Raw genomic sequence first — 4,232 nt, forward strand, 5'->3', positions numbered from 1 at the left:
TGATTAGATGAACAATAATTAATCAAAAAGTCAATTTCGAATTTTTCTGTAGTTACGTCCGTTTGTATTTATGATGACGATATATTCAAGGATTAAATTAAAATTCGACTCTGAAAAATTATTGTCATATAATTTTTTTAAATACTTCTTTTAATATTAAAGCAAAAAATACAAAATAACATTAAGATTTCAAAAAAAAAATAAATTTGCAATTAAACCTGTTTATAATTGCAATTTTTAAAAATTCATAATTTAAAGGCATTTGTTTGAATTGAAACACTTTCAAATCACTCATTACCAGCAGCTCATAATTCAGTCAATAAAAAAAAAACAAAAACTTCAAAGTGTGTCATGTGGTTAAAACAAATGAACAAACACTTTTACACACACAGAAAATTCCCACATTGACATATATTCAGTATATAAACGGATGCAATAAATAAACAAAAATACAACAGAAAGAGTTAAGGTTATTTTATTTTTTGGTTTGTTTTGGGGACACCATTAACAAGGTGTCCGAAAACAGGTTAATAAAATAGCAATAAAACAAACATTTTTAATTGTTTAAAGAGAAGAACATTGATTTATAACCAAAAAACATGGAATTAGAATAAAAAGAATGGTATGGAAACAAAATCAAATTTCTTTGATTTGAAGAGAAATAAAAAAGTAGGTACAAGGGGAAAAGAAAATACCAATGGTTCGTGAATCACAATTAAATAATTATTTCTTGTAATTATCACACTAAACATTTCCTTAATTCGTGCAATCATTTTAATGTATGGCATAAAACCTGGGGGTACTGTCGTGTCTGTGTGCCTGTCTGCCTGGCCGCCTTGAAATGTAGCACGCACATGCCGCATCAGGTTTGTGTCTTAAGTCTTTTGTTTTCACTGTAGTTTTGCTTGAAGTTGGGAATTGATTTCTTCACGTTTTTGGTTTAAATTATTTTTTCTTCTACATTTTTTAATATTCTGCAGACAAAAAAAAACATTGAAATCGTTGTGATTAATACATCATTCGGGGAAATCACAAAGACACAAATGATTCATGCTGCTGGTGGGGAATTTCATCAATTTGGTCAGTTGTGATTTCAAGAAATTCTTAAAAAAAAAAACATCAGACTGTGTGGTCACAGACTAATGTCTGGCCAATGGAATCAGAAGACAATCATTTGTGAATACATATCAATCAATTCCAAGATTTGGAACTCAATTTTATCACACACTTATCACATGTATCGTATATGTGATGCAATAGATAGACACATTTTCTCAGACATTTCCCCACCTCATGAAGTAAATGGAAATATGCAACAACTATGTTAAAATGGCGTTGCAAATGTTGCAACATCAACTTCAACACGTGATACACGCAATTTGCAAATAAATTATTAAATAATCCTAAGATTTTATGCCACTGATAATGTTTTGAGAAATTTATAACTGTATAAAGTGGAAATATGCAACAACTATGTTAAAATGGCGTTGCAAATGTTGCAACATCAACTTCAACACGTGATACACGCAATTTGCAAATAAATTATTAAATAATCCTAAGATTTTATGCCACTGATAATGTTTTGAGAAATTTATAACTGTATAAAGTGGCAGAAATAGCTGTTGTCTCGGTTGCATATAAAACTTGTTTTATTTGCCGCCGTGAATGAGAGGCTAAGGCTTTCAAACAAAGTACGTAAACTGACATTGATCTTATTAACCTTTTTCTTCAAATTTCTACAAACATTATTTCAATGTCTGGACAAATGAAATACAAAAAAAAAAAATGAAATTTTATCTTTTTGCAAACATTTTTATGGACTTTTTTCATTTTGCATTTCCTTTCTTGTTGGTTTGCCGACAATTGTGTATCATGGTGTTGCAATGGAACAGTGGGCCAACATTAGATTACACAGCTGAGTAGGGAAATGTGCATTTTACCATGAACTTAATTTTAATTTCCTACTACGAACGATCACACAAACGAAAACCATGGACAAGTGTGTAATAGCAACTACTGTTTTTGACCAAATCCGCGACAATTCCAAATATGTAGACTCAGACTCAGCAGGACCTGATAAAAAATAGAATAGAAATAGAAACTCTTCTTGATCAGAATAAATTTTTATGTCTATATAACCATGTTCGTCACATGATATATTGGTCCATGTTTTGGTATATCCCTCATAAAACAGTAGGCACGGGTTTGAACCCAATTGGACGCAATTATTGGGTAGCAAATCTTCCTATCAAAAATATCAATATTGGTCCACTTTTTAGGATTATCATTAGGTAGAAAATCTTCACACAAATTATTAACGTTTCAAGGAGTTTTTGAGTTTGAATTGGGTAGTAAATGAAACTAACAAAAACTATCGAAAACTTGAGTTTCGGCGTAAGCCCAATATAACTGTTTTCTCATTATTCGGTACTTTTTTCAATCGAATTGTTTATATTTTTATATAACCAATTAAATATTGGTTATATATACAAAAAATTTTCCGTGGATAGCTCCCATATAAAAATCCAATTCGATTTTAAAACTCTTGAACCAAATGAACCAATTCGGCCCGATTTGATTTAAATTCGATTTTATTTTCGCACTAAGTTCCCTCTGTGAACATTTCATTAGTAGAGTCCAACATTCTGAAGGCCAATTTGGGATTTCTTTGTGGGAACTCGCCCATCCTTCATAAGTAGTGTCTACAGTATAATTTAAGTCTGAACTATTTAGAAGTGATGACAATCATCCTTTATTTTCGTCCTTAATGGGCTTGATGTTTCTCTGTAAAAATTTTTTATCAATTGGAGATTTTAGTAAATTATCTTGCTGAGTAATTTCTTCTGGATCTTAATCTCTCAAATACCGCATTATTGAGGTTCAGTATAAAATCGAATGGAATATATATCCGAAAGCTATATCTATACCAATACCTCTCAAATTTTCCGTATGTGTTTTTATGCGTGTTATAAACATCCGAACGAAATTTGAAAGGTCCAGTGATTTGTGGCCTAAAAAACTTGCCATTGGTTTTCAAACCATTGACTATAAGAAATGCTAAAAAGCGGCGAGCGGATCGGCTAAGAACTGAAATTTGGCCTGAGGGTCACTAATGAAGAATGGAAGTACCATAATGCAGACCGAAATTTGGTGAACGGAAATAGCTAGAATCTTGTAATATGGTCTGGAAGCAAGGTGTGTGGGTCAAAATAAACAAGAAGGTGAATTCGAGCTAAAAATGCACGAAAATCACAAAGTTGAGCAAATGTGGTAATTTAACGAAAGCGAACCAATTTGACTCATACCAGAAATTTTCAGTTTTTTTTTTTTTTTTTTTTTTTTGTGAAGAAAGTTGTTCCAAGTTAATTTAAACAAATTGTTCATTATCGGAAACCTGATACAATCTCATTTTTTATACCCGCAGTCCAGAGCAAAAATTATATGTCTGGCTGACAAATGCTTGTTTGGCAGAGTTACCGGTTCAATCCGGGCAAAGGCCCATTGTAATATTACTTCCAGGCTTACATTTAACTCGAAAGTGGGAAATATCAGACCAATCCTTCTAGTGTCTCCAATACAAAACTTAGCTGAACATAAGTTTACAGTGTCCGAAGTTGGGAATTATTGGTTTGCTCTTTTTGGCACCTTCCCCACAAAGGGTACATATGATGTAGATGTAATATAAATATGACCTCTGGGATGTTGGCTAACAATTTTATCAGTATTATAAGCCTTGAATTGCCAAAGTAATTTTATGCGACGTAAAATGTAGTTAAGTTCGGTCGGATCACCGACTATTTGATACCCTTTACCACTTTGGGTATATTCTACATATGTCTGCTAACAGACGTCGGCTTTTCGAAAGAATATTTACATGAAATTGAACGAACTTGAATATTTGATCTTTATATTTTTCTGGAACCTATGCTAAATTTCATTTCAATTGGGCTAGTTTAGAGTCGTTTGCGTACAATGGGACTAATTTATGTAAATCGATTTAGAGCAAACTTTATACACGCTATTCGGTAGGCCGCACTTTCCAAAATTTAATCTCAATAAGAGCTATATCTAAATATATCATTCTAGACTCAGTTCAGTACTCGATGCCAAATTTCGTGCAAATCTAAATATATAGGAACCTTGGACCACCACGAAACTTAGCACACATCATTATAGACTCAATGCAGTGATCTGTGCCAAATGTTGTGCAAATCGAACAATATATATAGGGA

The sequence above is a fragment of the Musca vetustissima genome, unplaced genomic scaffold (genome assembly GCF_032173495.1).
Source record: "Musca vetustissima isolate MV318-11 ecotype Yass unplaced genomic scaffold, APGP_CSIRO_Mvet_v1 utg23551, whole genome shotgun sequence".
Classification (NCBI taxonomy): Eukaryota; Metazoa; Arthropoda; class Insecta; order Diptera; family Muscidae; genus Musca; species Musca vetustissima.